The following is a 16,120-nucleotide window of genomic DNA, read 5'->3' on the forward strand; positions in this document are numbered from 1 at the left end:
AAGCTGGGGATTCAGAAGAGGGCTTGGAATGAAGATTGTCATTGCTGATGTCAGATGGATAATAGCTGAAATCAGAGTGTACCAGTAAGATGTTTACCTGTGTTTTACTGAATATGCAAAGGTATTTGTCTTTGTGGATCACGAAAAATTATGGATAACATTGCAGAGAATGGGAATTTTGGAACACTTAATTGTGCTCATGCAAAACCTGTATGTAGAAAAAGAGGCAATCCTTTGAACAAAACAAGGGGAAACTGGGTGGTTTTAAGCCAGAAAAGGTGTGTGTCAGGGTTGTATCTTTTTACCACACTTATTCAATCAATATGCTGTACAAATAATTTGGCAAGCTGAACTATATGAAGAAGAATGGGGCATCAGGGTTGGAGGAAGACTCAGTAACAACCTTCGATATGCAGATGATACAACCTTGCTTGCTGAACGTGAAGACGATTTGAAGCACTTACTGATGAAAACAAAAGACTACAACCTTCAGTATGAATTATACTTCAACATAGAGAAAACAAAAATCCTCACAACTGGACCAATAAGCCACATCATAATAAACAGAGAGGAGATTGAGGTTGTCAAGGTTTTCATTTTACTCGAATCCACAGTCAGCACCGTGGAAGCGGCAGTCAAGAAATTAAACAACATATTGCATTGGGCAAATTTGCTGCAAAAGGCCTCTTCAAAGTTTTAAAAGGCAATGATGTCACTTTGAGGACTAAGGTGTGTCTGACCCAAACCATGGGTCAGTGCATCATATGCATGCAAAAGTTGGATAATGAATAAGGAAGAGCTAAGAAGAATTGGTATCTTTGAGTTAGAGTATTGGCAAAGAATACTGAATATAGCACAGACTGCCAGAAGAACAAACTAATCTCTCTTGGAAGAAGTATAGCTCCTTAGAAGCGAGGATGGTGAGACTTCATCTCACATACTTTAGAGATGTTACCAAGAGGGACTGGTGTTTCATTCTGTCCTACATAGAGTCACAATGAGTCAGAACCAACTGACTAACCAACCAGTACCTAACAACAACAACAATTCAAGAATAAAAGGAATAACAATTTACATTTATATTAAATTACTTTCTTCTTTTTTTTAACTGATTCCATCAGGCAGGCTATATAAGCATTGAGCACTATCATTTACTGAACAACTTTCAAGTCAAGTTGTCTTCAATATGTAAGACACTGTTTTCAAAATAAATAAGAGAATATGCCATAATAGTAGACTGTAAGGATTTTAGCATCTGATGATTTCCTCTTTGTAGCATAATAATTTGGGGAAATTTTTTCCTGATGTTAAGATATACAATATAATTCTCCTTGGGGAATATGAAAATTCAAGTGCCTTTAAAGTGTAGATTAAGGAGGAATTTTGCTGTTAGGTAATAGACAGTATAGGCATGTTGTTAGGTACTGCTGAGTTGGTTTCAACTCATAGCGACCCCGTGTATAACAGAACACTGCCAGGTCCTGCCCCATCCTCACAATCATTGCTATGTTTGAGCCCATTGTTGGAGCCACTGCATAAATCCATCTCCTTGAGGGTCTTCCTCTTTTTCGCTGACCCTCTGCTTTAACAAGCATGATATCCTTCTCCAGGGTATGGTCCCTCCTGATAACATGTCCAAAATATGCAAGATGAACTCTTGCCATGCTAAGAACATATTGGCTGTACTTTTTCTGAGAGAGATTTGTTCGTTCTTCTGGCAATCCATGGTATAGTGAATATTGACTATATCATCAAAATTAAAAGGCATCAATTCTTCGATCTTCCTTATTCATTGTTCACCTTTCACATGGGTATGAGACTACTGAAAGCACCATGACTTGGGTCAGGCATACCTTAGTCCCCAAAGTGGCATCTTTGCTCTTTAGCACTTTAAAGAGGTCTTTTGCAGCAGATTTTCCCAATGCAATATGTCATTTGATTTCTTGACTCCTGCTTCCATGGATGTTGATTGTGGGTCCAAGTAATATGAAATCCTTGACAATTTCAACATCTTCTCCATTTATCATGATGTTACTTATTGGTACAGTTGTGAGAGTTTCTGTTTTCTTTATGTTGAGATGCAATCCATCCTGAAGGATGTTGTCTTTGATCTTCTTCAGTAAATGTTTCAAATCCTCTTCACTTTCAGCAAGCAAGGTTGTTATCTGCATATCACAGGTTGTTGGTGAGTCTCCTTCCAGTCCTGATGCTACATTCTTCTTCATATAGTCCAGCTTCTTGGATTATTTGCTCAGTTACAGATTGAATAAGTGTGGTGGGAGGGTTCAACCCTTACACACACCTTTCCTGACTTAAAACCACACAGTATCCCCTTGTTCTGTTTGAAGACTGTCTCTTGTTCTTTGTACAGGTTCCTCATAAGCACAAAGAATGGCATGTCCATTCTTTGCAATGTTGTCATAGTTTGTTTTGATCCACACGGTAGTATGCCTTTGCATAGTCAGTACAACACAGATAAACATCTTACTGGTATTTTCTACTTTCAGCCAAGATCCATTTAGTATCAGCAATGTTATCCCTCATTCTATAACCTCTTCTGAATCTGGTTTGAACTTCTGACAGTTCCTGTTGATGTACTACTGCAACTACTTTTTGAATGATCTTCAGCAAAATTTTACTTGTGTGTGATATTAATGATACTGTTTGATAATTTCTACATTCTGTTGAATCATTTTTCTTTGGAATGGGCACAAATATGGATCTCTTCCTGTTGGCGGGCCAGGAAGCTGTCTTCCAAATGTCTTGTCATAGACAAGTGAGCACCTCCAACACTGTACTTTTTTGTTGAAACATCTTAATTGGTATTCTGTCAAATCCTGGAGACTTGTTTTTTGCCATTCCCTTTAGTGCAGCTTGGATTTGTTCCTTCAGTACCATCAGTTCTTGATTATATGCTACCTCCTGAAATGGTTGAACATCAACCAATTCTTTTTGGTACAGTGAGTCTGTGTATTCCTTCTATCTTCTTTTGATGTTCCTTGTGTCATTAAAAATTTCCCTGTCAAATTCTTCAAAATTCCAACTTGAGGATTAAATATTTTCTTCAGTTCTTCCAGCTTGAGAAATGCCAACTTGTTCTACTCTTTTAGTTTTCTTAAGCCCCAGGCCTTTGTACATTCCTTCGTAATACTTTGTTTTGTCTTCTGGGGCTGCCCTTTGAAATCTTCTGTTCATCTATTTGACCTTATCATTACTTCCATTCACTTTTGCTACTCTACATTTAAGAATGAGTATCAGAGTTTCTTCTGACAAATATTTTGGTCTTTTCTTTCTTTCCTATCCTTTTAATGAGCTTTTGATTTCTTCCTGCATGATTTCCTTGATGTCATTCCACAGTTCCTCTGGTATTTGGTCATTAGTGTTCAATGTGTCAAATCTATTCTTAAAACGGTCTGTAAATTCGTGGGATACGCTCAAGGTCATATTTTGGCTCTGGTGGACTTGTTTTAATTTTCTTCAGCTTCGATTTGAACTTACAAGTGAATAATTCATGGTTTGTCCCACTGTCGGCCCCTGGCACCTGACTGATGATATGAGCTTCTCCGTCCTCTTTCAACACATGTAGTTGATTAGATTCCTACGTATTCCATGTGATGAGGTCCACATGCCTAGTCACTGTTTATGTTGTTGAATAAAAGTACTTTTCACGAAGAAGCTGTTGGTCTTGCAGAATTCTATCAAGTGATTTCCAGTATAGTTTCTTTCACCAAGGCCATGTTTCCCAGCTACTGATCCTTTTTCTTTGCTTCCAGCTTTGGTATTCCAATCACCAGTAATTACCACTGTGTGAATATACCATAATTTATTTATCCATTCATCTGTCGATGGGCACCTCGGTTGCTTCCATCTTTTTGCTATTGTAAACAGTGCTGCAATAAACACGTGTGTGCATACATCTGTTCCTGTAAAGGTTCTTATTTCTCTAAGATATATTCTGAGGAGTGGAATTGCTAGATTGTATGGTAGTTCTATTTCTAGCTTTTTAAGGATGTGCCAAAGCAATTTCCAAAGTGGTCGTACCATTTTACCCTCCCACCAGCAGTGTATAAGTGTTCCAGTCTCTCCACAACCTGTCTAGCATGTATTGTGTTTTTTGGATTAATCCCAGCCTTGTTGGAGTGAGATAGAATCTCATTGTAGTTTTGATTTCCATCTCTCTAATGGCTAATGATTGTGAGCATTTCCTCACATATCTGTTGGCTACCTGAATGTCTTCTTTAGTGAAGTGTCTGTTCATATCCTTTGCCTATTTTTTAATTGGATTATTTTTTCTTTTTGTACTTGAGTTTTTGCAGTATCAGGTAGATTTTAGAGATCGGACGCTGATTGGAAATGTCATAGCTAAAACCTTTTTCCCAGACCGTAAGTAATCTTTTTACTCTTTTGGTAAAGTCTTTGGATGAGCATAGGTGTTTGATTTTTAGGAGCTCCCAGTTATCTGGTTTCTCTTCTGCATCGTTAGTAATGTTTTGTATGCTGTTTATGCCATGTGTTAGGGCTCCTAACATTGTCCCTATTTTTTCTTCCATGATCTTTAACATTTTAGATTTTATATTTAGGTCTTTGATCCATTTTGAGTTCATTTTTGTGCATGGTGTGAGGTATGGATCTTGTTTCATTTTTTTGCATGTGGATATCCAGTTATGCCAGCACCATTTGTTAAAAAGACTGTCTTTTCCCCATTTAATTGTTTTGGGGCCTTCATCAAATATTAGCTGCTCATATGTGGATGGATTCATGTCTGGATTCTCAATTCTGTTCCATTGGTCTATATATCTGTTGTTGTACCAGTACCAGGCTGTTTTGACTACTGTGGCAGTATAACAGGTTCTAAAATCAGGTAGAGTGAGGCCTCCCACTTTGTTCTTCTTTTTCAGTAATGTTTTCCTTATCCTGGGCCTCTTTCTCTTCCATATGAAGTTGGTGATTTGTTTCTCCATCTCATTAAAAAATATTTTGAAATTTGGATCGGAATTGCATTAAATCTCTACATCACTTTTGGTAGGATAGACATTTTTATAATTTTAAGTCTTCCTATCCATGAGCGCAGTATGTTTTTCCACTTATGTAAGTCTCTTTTGGTTTCTTACAGAAATGTTTTGTAGTTTTATTTGTATAAGTCTTTTACACATCTGGTAACATTTATTTCTAAATATTTTATCTTCTTGGGGGCTACTCGAAATGGTATTGATTTGGTGATTTTCTCTTCTATGTTCTTTTTGTTGGTGTTATAGGAATCCAACTGATTTTCGTATGTTTATCTTGTATCCTGATACTCTGCTGAACTCTTCTATTAATTTCAGTAGTTTTCTTGAGGATTCCTTAGAGTTTTCTGTGTATAAGATCATGTCATCTGAAAATAGGGATACTTTGACTTCTTCCTTGCCAATCTGGATGCTTTTTATTTCTTTATCTAGCATAATTGCTCTGGCTAGGACCTCCAGGACAATGTTGAATAAGAGTGGTGATAAAGGGCATCCTTGTCTGGTTCCCGAACTCAAAGAGAATGCTTTCAGACTCTCTCCATTTAGGGTAATGTTGGCTGTTGGGTTTGTATAAATGCCCTTTATTATGTTGAGGAATTTTCCTTCAACTCCTATTTTGCTGAGAGTTTTTATCATAAATGGGTGCTGGATTTTGTCAAATGCCTTTTCTGCATCAATTGATAAGATCATGTGGTTTTTGTCTTTTGTTTTATTTTTATGGTGGATTACATTAATGGTTTTTCTAATATTAAACCAGCCTTGCATACCTGGTATAAATCCCACTTGGTCGTGGTGGATTATTTTTTTGATATGTTGTTGAATTCTCTTGGCTGGAATTTTGTTGAGGATTTTTGCATTTATGTTCATGAGGGATATAGGTCTGTAACTCTCTTTTTTTATGATGTCCTTACCTGGTTTTGGTATCGGGAATATGGTGCCTTCATAGAATGAGTTAGGTAGTATTCCATCATTTTCTGTGCTTTGAAATACCTTTAGTCATAGTGATGTTAACTCTTCTCTGAAAGTTTGGTAGAGCTCTGCAGTAAAGCCGTCCGGGCCAGGGCTTTTTTTTTTGTTGGGAGTTTTTTGATTACCTTTTCAATCTCTTTTTTGTTATGGGTCTATTTAGTTGCTCTACTTCTGATTGTGTTAGTTTAGGTAGGTAGTGTTTTTCTAGGAATTCATCCATTTCTTCTAGGTTTGCAAATTTGTTAGAGTACGATTTTTTGTAATAATCTGATATGATTCTTTTAATGTCAGTTGGGTCTGTTGTGATGTGGCCCAACTCGTTTCTTATTCAGGTTATTTGTTTCCTTTCCTGTACTTCTTCTGTTAGTCTGGCCAATGGTTTATCAATTTTGTTAATTTTTTCAAAGAACCAGCTTTTGGCTTTGTTAATTCTTTCAATTGTTTATGTCTTCTTTAATTTATTTAATTCAGCTCTAATTTTTATTATTTGTTTTCTTCTGGTGCCTGACAGATTCTTTTGTTGCTCTCTTTCTATTTGTTCAAGTTGTAGGGATAATTCTTTGATTTTGCCCCTTCCTTATTTGTGGGTGCGTGCATTTATTGATATAAATTGACTTCTGAGCACTTCTTTCGCTGTGTCCCAAAGTTTCTGATAGGAAGTGATTTCATTCTCATTGGATTCTATGAATTTCTTTATTCCATCCTTAATGTCCTCTGTAACCCAGTCTTTTCTGAGCAGGGTATTTTTCAGTTTTTAAGTGTTTGATTTCTTTTCCTTGCTTTTTCTGTTATTGATTTCTACTTTTAATGCTTTATGGTCAGAGAAGATGCTTTGTAATATTTCAGTGTTTTGGATTCTAGTAAGGCTTGCTTTATGAACTAATATGTGGTCTATTCTAGAGAATGTTCCATGTGCAGTAGAAAAGAAAGCATGCTTGGCTGCTGTTGGGTGGAGTGTTCTGTATATGTCTTTAAGGTCAAGTTGGTTGATTGTGACATTTAGACCTTCTGTGTCTTTGTTGAGGTTCTTTCTGGATGTCCTGTCCTTCACCGAAAGTTGCGTGTTGAAGTCTCCTACTATAATTGTGGAGCTGTCTATCTCACTTTTCAATTCTGTTAGAGTTTGTTTTATGTATCTTGCAGCCCTGTCATTGGGTGCGTAAATATTTGATATGGTTATACACTCAAGTATATTGTCCCTTTAATCATTATATAGTGTTCTTTCTTATCCTTTGTGGTAGATTTAACTTTAAAGTCATAAATTTAAATTTAAAGTCATAAATTAATATTGGCACTCCTGCTCTTTTTTGATTGTTGTTTGCTTGAAATATTTTTTTCCATCCTTTGAGTTTTAGTTTGTTTGTTTCTCTAAGTCTAAGGTGTGTCTCTTGTAGGCAACATAGAGACATATCACACCTTTTAATACATTCTGCCACTCCCTGTCTCTTTATCGGCGCATTTAGTCTGTTAACATTCAGCGTCATTAGGGATAGGTATGAGTTTAGTGCTGTCATTTTGATGTCTTTTTTTGTGTGTGTTGTTGACAGTTTCTTTTCTCCACTTAATTTTTTGTGCTGAGTAGTTTATCCATATATATTGTCTTTGCCTCTTCTTCATTTTTGTTGATTTTTTTTCTGCTGAGTCTCTATTTTTTTCTTGTATTTTATTTTGATGAGTAGGATAGTTAGTCTCCTTTGTGGTTACCTTAATATTTACCCCTGTTTTTCTAAGTTTAAAGCTAACTTTTATTTCTTTATATCCCCTTGTCTTCCCCTCCATATAAAAGATCTATGACTACATTTCTTAGTCCGTCTTTATTTTAATGCTGTCTTCTTTTATGTAATGATATTGCTGTTCCCTTTTTTTGAGAGTTTTTTTTTTTTTTTTTAAATCTTGATTCTTTTTTGTGATTTCCTTGTCTAGGTTGACATCTGATTGCTCAGTCCAGTATTCTGGTCTTGGGTTGATACCTGATATTATTGATTTTCAAACCACAGAATTCCCTTTAGTATTTCTTGTACTTTTTGGTTTGGTTTTTACAAATTCCCTAAACTTCTATTTTTTCTGAAAATGTCCTAATTTCACCTTCATATTTGAGGGACAGTTTTGCTGAATATATGATTCTTGGCTGGCAATTTTTTTCCTTCAGTTCTTTGTATAAGTCATCCCATTGCCTTCTTGCCTGCATGGTTTCTGCCAAGCACTCTGAGCTTATTCTTGTTGACTGGCCTTCGTAGGTGACTTTTTGCTCATCCCTTGCTGCTCTTAAAATTCTCTCTTTATCTTTGGTTTTGGCAAGTTTGATTATGTCTTGGTGACTTTCTTTTAAAATGTACCTTATGTGGAGTTCAATAAGCATCTTGGATTGATATCTTCTCATCTTTCATGATATCAGGGAAGTTTTCTGCCAACAAATCTTCAACAATTTTCTCTGTATTTTCTGTTATCCCTCCCTGTTCTGGTACTCCAATCACTCTTAGGTTGTTTCTCTTGATAGAGTCCCACATGATTCTTAAGATTTCTCTTTTTTTTTTTTTTAATTCTTTTATCTGATTTTTCTTCAAACATATTGGTGCTAAGTGCTTTATCTTCACGGCCACCAATTCTACCTTTCACTTCCTAGATTCTGCTCCTTTTTCTACTGAGTTGTCTAATTCTGTAATTTTATTGTTAATCTTCTGAATATCTGATTGCTGTCTCTCTACAGATTCTTGCAGCTTATTAAAATTTTTCATTACGTTCTTGAGGAACCTTTTTAATTTCTTTAACTGTTTTATCTATGTGTTCCTTGGCTTGTTCTGAATATTGCCTGATCTCCTTCCTGATGTCTTGAAGAGTTCTGTATATTAATCTTTTGAATTCTGCATCTGGTTATTCCAGGAATTCACCTTCATCCAGAACATCCTTTCAGTCTCTGTTTTGAGAGCTCGTTGAAGTAATCATATTCTGTTTCTTTATGTTTTTGATATTGACTGTTGTCTCCGAGCCATCTATAAGTTATTGTATTAGTTCATTTTGTTTGCTTACTGTATCTTAGTTTCTTGCTTTGTTTTGTTTTGATATGCCCAAATGGGTTGATTGAGTGAACTAGCTTGATTATTTTCACCTTTGGAGCTCTGATGTCCTGTCACCAGATGGATAGAGTTTTTATCAGGTATATGAGCTTATGAAACCATTCACTTTTTTTTTGCGTGGATTTAGCTCAGGTATCCAGGTAGCTGGTCATCAAGTGTGTGGTACAGGCTCTGTCCTACAGTCTTAGAGGGGCAGAGGTGTTTGGTGTAGGTATTGGTATCTGGTTGCAGCAGGGGGTCACACTCTGAACAAGGCAGGGGGCTGAGAACCATCCCCTGAGTGTCTCTGAAGAAAGCGTGTCCTTGTTCCCTAAAGCATACAGGTGGGTGAGTTCTACAGACAGACCATGGGCACCCAATTTTTTTGTTGTAAGGACTGGGAGATACCAGTTACCCCTGGACCCCTGTCATGGGTGGCTGGGTAACCTGAGTGGAGCCACCAGTCCTTAGGCCCCTGATGTGGCAAAGTGTGACAAATATCAAACACCCACCTCTCCACCACAGTTGCAGTCTGCCAGCAAGGGCCTATTCTCCTGAAATAGGACCACACAGGTCCATGCACAGGGAAAAGGTATTCAAAGTCCACAGACCTTTTATGCCTGGACAGGAGCCACTTCTGTCCAGAGCTCTCCAAGTTAGTGGAGCTGGCAAATTATCTTTTCCCTCCAACTCTGTATTTATTCCTTCTCCAAGGCTGGGAGGATGGCTCCAGGTGCTCAACAGAGCCTATCTCAGGCCCAGGGAAATCAATAGCCTGTGAAGCTGGCTTGGGGGCTGGGGGCTAGGTAAAACATATGTGAGTACTTAGCTTTTGCTCAGAGCACCGTTCTCTGGTTCCGGAGGTGTGAGTAGGCTGTGCAGCTGCCTGCTTCTCCCTGAGGAAATTGTGGCCAAATGCTACTACCAGTGTACCGCAGCTGCTTCTAGGAATGGTGCCTGAGGGATTCCAGCAATTCAGGTCCAGCAGCTCCTCTCTGCTTCTGACCCAACTCTCCCTCTCCCTGCTGCCCAGTCCATTTTCTAACTGTCTTTGATGTTCAAGGCTCCTAGCTAGTCATAAATGTAATCTTTTCTCTTGATTTTTCAGGTCTTTGTTGTTAGAGGGATCACTGCAAGCATCTGGCTATTCCACCATCTTGGCCCCGCCTCACCAATGTGTCTTGATTGTTTGTTTGATCAATCTCAGACTGCCAAAGTTGATAAAAATCTGCAATTTTCTCATCTTTGGCATTAGTGGTTGATGCATAAATTTGAATAGCAGCCATATGTGAAATACCAGTGGCATAGCTTTAAGCATCACAGCAGCTCGCAAGCCACCACAGTAAGATGGCATATACTCAAGGTCATATTTTGGCTCTGGTGGACTTGTTTTAATTTTCTTCAGCTTCAACTTGAACTTACAAATGAGTAATTCATAGTTTGTTCCACTATCGGCCCCTGCGCCGTCATGAATACCCTCAAAGTAGAGTCAACAATATTGATGTAGGTGGAGTTGCAACCTTCTTTGGCTGAGGTGGCACAGCTCAAAATGAGAAGAAACAGCTGCAAACAGCCATTAATAATCAGAACAGTAAGACAAACTGACAGACCCATGGGGCATATAGGCATAAGAGTTTGTAAATTGTTTTCCTGTTCAGATATTGAGATTAGTAAAACATGGTAACAATGTAGAAGACTCAGGGACTGAGGTTATTTGACATTATTTGAAACTTAAAGTGTTGTAAAGAATGTGAAGAGTTTTGAAGTCTATGTTCATCAACTATCTTTTCTCACAAATTTTCAAGAATGAATTAAGAAAATTATATACTCTGCCGTGTTAAAAACTCTAGACTATGAGCTTCTTGGAAGAGATGCCATATTTTATTTACTGCTGTTGAATTGGTGAAATAACTAGACACATTTTTGCACTCAATTCACTTTTTTTTTCCCTTGTTTGTTTCCCTGACAGAGTTCTAAATGTTACACATGTATATTCCACCAAACTTTGAACTTCATGTACTCACTTCAGTGGAGAGTAAAGATACCTGCCAATATCTTCTATCTATTTTAAGGCTTTTAAGCCCACATAACCTAAGTGTTTAATCAAGGATGTTAACTGCATGAGAATGAAAATATAGCATTTTCCTGAGCCAGTACTCCATTAGATCTTAGTGAGAATGAGTAGAAAGGATGGAGAATGGCTTGAAAATGGAGATTAGATTTGTCTGGAAAGGTAATGAAACTCTAAGTTAGCATAAGCTAAATTCATATTCCTAATAAAAATGGAAACAAGCCAGATTTCAGCTCTCATTATCAAAATTTTGCATGACTCCAATCTTTACTCAATTCATGCTGCAAAATGTCTGTTCTGACAGATATTCGTGCCTCCTGATTTAAAAAAAAAAATAAGGTCCCCCAAATTTTATATATTTTTTCATAGGAAATTTAGAAGGAAGTATCTTAAATCATATCTTATTATGTCCAATTTGTGCTCATATTACCAGCACCTAACTCTATAACTGACACAATATGTGCTTATATACATATATATGGAAAAATCCACTCAACGTACATTAATTAAAAGAATGTTTCAGTAGAGTTACAGTCAACAGCTCATATTATTCAAGCAATATGTAAGACGTGTTGAAAAAAGTACCAGTGTAACTATATAATATGGACATTTTATTGATGATGATAATTGAAATTAGGTTTTACACAAGGGATCCAGAGGTTAAGATCAAGATATATTTTATAATAATTGATTTAGTAATTAAAATGACTTTCACTCAAGAATCTGCTGGTGGCTGAAGAGAAGTGGTTTTTTTTTCCCCCAGGAGTCATAGAACGGTTCCCCTGAACCTGAAGCTCTGAATATTACCTGTTTACTTTGGACTCCTCAGCACAAGTGATTGAATCTAATGATCATGAGAAGCTAGGGTTGCTGCTATATAATGATGTCAGAGAGGAATGTGCCTAGGACTGTAGGGATGCACTGGAGCCTCTATGACTGTTTTGCACACAGCGATGAACACAGGAAGGTCAATTACGGCAACTATGACTTGATGGAAACCCTGATAGGAAACCCTGGTGAAGTAGTCGTTATGTACCACATCTGCTAACCAAAAGGTTGGCAGTTTGAATGTGCCAGGCACTCCTTGGAAACTCTATGGGACAGTTCTACACTGTCCTATAGGGTTGCTATGAGTTGGAATCATCTCAATGGTAATGTTTCTTTTAGAAACCATGGTGGCATAGTGATTAAGAGCTATGGCTGCTAACCAAAAGGTCAGCAGTTCGAATCTACCAGGTGCTCCTTGGAAACCATATGGGGCAGTTCTACCGTGTCCTATAAGGTTGCTATGAGTCGGGATCATTTCGTAGGCAATGGGTTTGGTTTTTTGTTTTTTGGAATGACCTGATGAGGCAACCTAGAGATCAGATGCTTCAAAGATGAAGGTATGGCTTATTACTCAGCACAAGCAACCTAGAACAGCTGAAGGCCTAGCCGAGTGTTTGGGTGATCTGAATACTGGATGGAGGGATTGGGGTAAGAAGTATTGATTATGGACTCAGGACCAGCTGCTGCAATAGAGATTATAACTTCATCTGCTAAACTCATAGTCATAAGTCTCTCTCTCTCTCTCTTTTTTTTTTTTTTTTAGATGTTTCAACCAGTTATCACCTTGAAGTAGAATTATTTAAATGTATAGCCTGAGTAGGCCTGAGCAGTGCAAGGAGTTGCCATTAACAGGTGTGTATTCTTGATTGTTATACATAAAAAAGGAAAAATTCCTTCCCTTTTAAAGCTTGCATTTTAACAGAGAAATACATGCTGATAATTTACTGAACTTACTAGATCAAAGTGTGGTGCATGGTTTTCACTTAATATTTTTTTTGAATGAATGTATATCAATACTTTCCTATGTATAATTTTCCCATGGCTTATATCCCCCTTTCAGGTAAAATCCTGAAACTCTTAACTATGGTTCAGGGGCCTATAAACGGTATAGTCCTAGTTTACCTTTTCAAAATAGTATTTCTTAATCTTTCTAATCTAATAGAGATCTAGTATAGATCCAATGGTCAGTCCAAATGTGAGTGAATGAATTAATGAAAATATGACTAAAAATTGCTGGTGTATTGGAGGTAAACCTTAGGAGAAAACGATGATGTCATTAATAAGGTCTTGTAACCACCTATGAGATTAGGTCCAAGTGTATCTTGAATTAATTGCTCAAAGGATATAATTTATCTTTACATTTGGAAAGTCTTCTTCCAGGAAAAAAAATAGCATTGTGACTAGCGTTATTGACCTTGGAATCAGACATGCTGAAGTGTAAATCTACTTAAGAAGGACCCCTGTTTGGATAAAGCCCAACCTGAAGAAAATAACTTAGCAATGACTATAAAATATAATCCTATCATCAAATTTCATTAAAGACAGTTTGTAGAAAGCAGTTGGTTGGAAAAAAGTAGAGTATTGGTTGAAATCATGAATGTTTGTCATTTGATGTTCTCATATTTTTTCCTATTGAATTCCTAGAGTATAAATCAGTGAACTCTTTTCAATCATGCATGAGTGTGATGGCTTTGTGATGTGTCAGCTTGGGTTGGCTGAACTACACTCTCTAGGATTCCCTCTCTAGTATAGTTCAGGTTACAGTGGGCTACAAAAGAAGCAGAAGTATTTGGTAGCTGACATACCTTCCCCAGTTATTCAAACTAAAACTAATGTACGGGCTACTGTGAGGCATTAGGCAGATGCTCTGATACAATGCATTTATGAGCGCCCCCTTCTCTTGTAATCTAACTACATTCGTTCATTCATTTATTCAATTAATAAATATTAATTGAGGGCCTACTTGGTGCCAACCACTCTGATAAGTCCTGGTATTATGGCAGTAAACAAGAAATATAACCGTTCATCCTTTCATGAAAGTTTGAATTATTGGAATAGATAGACATTAAGCATTTGATTTCAAACACAGATGACAGTGCAAAACTAAATTTAGTTTATTTGCAAACGTTTATATCCTTTGAGAAACATTATCTTGTCTCCCTAAGATGGAATTCTTTCCTCACTTCCGCCCTATTTACTGTAGCACTTATTTAGAGTTGTTAACTTGTATATATTCGTATCCAGAACATGTCCTCTTGACTTAAAAGATTTTAAGCCAAACGCAATCTAAGCTAAATAAACACAGGAAATTTTTTTTTTTTTTGGTCAAAACTAAATCCCCAACATATAGAACACTACCTGTCATATATAGGTGCTCAATAAATATTTGCAGAGCTGCTGGATAGGTCTGAACTGCCAAACGTTCAGTTAGCAACCAGGTACTTCTTTGAAGGGGAATCTGGGTGGCACAGCACGGTATCCACCACAGTCACTTTATGCCACTTGTATTCATTTCTTCATGTATATTCTGGGAGAAGTTTCCCTATGACTTCAAGGGAATTTCAAAATAGAAAGGTGCTTTAACAAATTTGTGCAATTGAAAGTCAAGTGGCCAAAGGAGCCCTGGCAGCACAATGGTTAAGTGCCTGGTTGCTAACTGACAGTTTGGCAGTTCAAACCTATCCAGCAGCTCTGAGAAAGACCTGAAGATTTGCTTCCATAAAGATTAGACGAAGAAAACCCTGTGGTGCAGCTCCACTCTGTCACATGGAGTTTCTGAGTTGGAATTGACTAAACAGCACCCAACAAGAAGTTAGGTACAACGTAGGAAAGAGGAATCAGGGAGGCCGTAAAAAGTAGCCTAGTTTATTATACTCTAAGACTTCGAAGTGGTTCATTCTGGTTTGATTCCCTGCTGAGAATTTGCATTTCCCCCCATACACTGAATCAGAATCTGCATTTTAACAAGTTCCCCAGGTAAACCTTATAGATCCTTAGGTGAGTCTTATATATGTACTTAAGAATCACATGAGAATCTTGCTGATTTGAATCCTGGGTATTCCATCCCACAAGATCTATGCACGTATCCAAACCAAACTACCAAACCCATGGCCATGGAGTGGATTCCAACTCATGGAAACTCTCTAGAACACAGTAGAACTGCCCCATATGGTTTCCGAAGTTGTAAATCTTTACAGAAGCAGGCTGCTACATTTTTCTCCTGTGGAACTGCTGGTGGGTTCGAACCAATGACATTTGGGTTAGCAGAAAGACCTATCTAATTGTTCCAGCAACATTTGTTGGAATTCTTCTTCCCTCATTGAATTTCTTTGACAATTTTGTCAAAAACCAATTGACCATATATATTTGTGTCTATTCATGGGCACTTTTCTGTTACATTCATATCTACGTCTACTCTTACAACAATCCCACACTGTCTTGACTACTGAGCCTTTGTAGTAAGTACTGAAATAAAGTTCTGTAAGTAGTCAGATTTTGTTATTTTTCAAAATTCATTTTCAAGATTTCTTTCAGCAATGTTGCATTTTTCAGTATACAGATTTTACCCATGTTTTGTCAAATTTGTTTATAAGTAGTTCACATTTTCGAGGCTATTGTAAATGATATTTTTAAATATTAGTTTCTGTTTGTCATTTGCTGTTGTTGTTAGTTGCCCTTGAATTGATTCCAACTCATGTTATTTGCTAGTATATAGAAATATAATTGTTTTTTATATTGGCCTTGTATTGGTCCTGTGACAATTGCTGAATTTGCTTACTAGTTGTAGTAGCTTTTTTGCTGGTCCCACTAGATTCTTCAAATAGACAGGTTTCATGTGCAAGTAAAGACAGTTTTGCTTCTTCTTTTTCAATCTGTATGTATTTATCTGTTTGTTTGTTTGTTTATATTTATTGCTCTGGCTAGATCCTCCAGTTCAATGTGGATTAGAAAAGATGAGGACCAAAGCCATAGCGATACTCCTGATCTTTTGGGGGAAAGCATACAGGTTTTCTTTTTGTTTTTTGTTTTTAGCATTAATTATCTTATTAGCTCTAGGTTTTCCATAGATACTCTTTGTCAGGTTGAGGAAGTTTCTTTCTTTCTTAGTTTTTTTGGACGATATTTTCAGGAACATATATTTTTAGGAATATATTTTAGATTTTTTCAAAGCCTTTTGCTGCATGCATTGAGAT

Source organism: Elephas maximus, chromosome 5, assembly GCF_024166365.1.
Source record: "Elephas maximus indicus isolate mEleMax1 chromosome 5, mEleMax1 primary haplotype, whole genome shotgun sequence".
Lineage (NCBI taxonomy): Eukaryota > Metazoa > Chordata > Mammalia > Proboscidea > Elephantidae > Elephas > Elephas maximus.